The sequence below is a fragment of the Pteropus medius genome, unplaced genomic scaffold (assembly GCF_902729225.1).
Source record: "Pteropus medius unplaced genomic scaffold, Ma_sr-lr_union100, whole genome shotgun sequence".
Lineage (NCBI taxonomy): Eukaryota > Metazoa > Chordata > Mammalia > Chiroptera > Pteropodidae > Pteropus > Pteropus medius.
Genome location: NW_024354875.1, coordinates 16,034,895 through 16,036,804, shown reverse-complemented (window position 1 = coordinate 16,036,804; position 1,910 = coordinate 16,034,895).

Genomic DNA, 1,910 nt, shown 5'->3' with positions numbered 1-1,910 from the left:
CAAAAAGAAAATGAAAGAGCTTTCTTTGAATAGGGCACTGTTCAAACAGAGTGGTCAGAATATGATTCAAAGAACATTTTGTCATCTTTAGAATTATAAAAATATAATTCAAAGGGATATTATAATTCAAAGTTAAATGTAGTTAAAACTAATTTTGTGTATGTCTGATACTGTCTTTGGCACAGTCAATGTATAAAAGAAGTGCAAGGCAATCTTCTTGCTCTTTATTTGTTTATGAGCTCCCAACGAAATTGTCTTGATTTCCTCCCCTGAAATATAAAAATATAGAACCTCAAGGTAACTGGTGAGCAATAACTAACATAATGGAAAAAAAATTGATTTGTAGTTTGCAACATAATATTCTTGCCTGTAGTGGTTTTCCTGTTGTTATTCACCCCATTAACCTGAAATTTTATACGCAAATGAATATTTCTGGAAAATAGTGTAAATATAATTACTAAATATAACTTTTATTTACCAATTACTAAGTACTTGACTTCTTGTTATATACTTTATATGAGCTCATTAAACCTTTACTGAAACCCAGTGAAGAAAGTCCAGTTATCTCCACTTTGCAGATTTGAAAACCGAGGTTTATCAGTTCTAAGTTTCCTAGCAATTTCAAGTGAAGATCTTCTTCAAATATGAAAATTCTTAAATTCTTTCTGCAGAGATTGGTCTAAGAAACCATCCTAAGTTTGCTTCTCTTTATTTCCTTGCGTATTCTCTTATCAGAAGTGACTTAATTTGATTGTAGATATGCAGTCAAAACATGGAAGAAGAAATGTATATGTTACTTTTGCTTACCAGAGTAATGCACCTCAGGCGTGGTGGGATCTAACTGGAGAAGACATTCTCTCCCTAACCTTTCCTGAAACTTCACCAGACTCTTAAAAATGGACAAAATGCCCTTATTTTATATATTATGTGATACATGTACCATTCCAATTTAAAAGATAAATTTCAGATGTAGGGCTTCTTAGTTCTTCAAATGATGTATACTAAGGTTCCAACTCACTTTCTTCTTGTATTTTGTTTTAGATGGAAATATGGTGATATTGGAAAGATTATGTGAAATGATAAAGGTGTGTGCAATTGTACTATGGAAGTAATGCTCAGGAAAAGATGAAGGGAAAAGAAAGAGGTGATCTGGATGTTGTTTTGACATATCCACCAGGTGGCCAGACTCATCTTAAGAGTGAAATATGCCCAGACCCAGCATCATATGCAGCGCAATGAATAATAAGCGAACACGTTTGCCACCATGTGCTCTTTTCTTTACAATTTCATTTTTTGACTCTTTCCCCCAGATTCTAATGATTTTCATGAAGATTTACCATTTTGCAAAACTGGTAATTCATTGGCCTGTGCCTCAGGTATAGTGTATATGAGAGGATTAACTAAAGAAAGCAAGAGAAATATGTCCATCTTGATGCTGACTGAGACCTTAGTTTTGGTTTCTTTTTAGCTTATCTTTTATTTCAGTTACTTTACTAAAATATTTAGGGGATGCAAACTTTTACCTTTTAACTTCCAAGCTCGAAGTCCCAGTTCTGGGAATGGTTTCAGTAGATTTCCAGAGTTTGCTGAGATAACATAAAAAATAGCTTGCTTAAGTTTGCAAAGGCTTTGAGGACAGGAATGAGGATCAAACGATGATATTTGTTCTGTCTTTTCATATATCCTCTGTTGAAACCACTCTAGGACCTGGGGGATTTCTTGGCAGAAGCAGTAGTGCAAATGGTCGATTTTTGGCATCAAGTACAGCAATATGAAACAGACAGGGTCTGAACACTTTCTCCAGCATGAAGTACAAACAGAGATCTGATATTGTCTGTTTATCTGAAATAATTTAATAAGTGATTCATTATTTTTAGTCTGTACAGAACTGGGGTTTGTCTGGAGGCGGT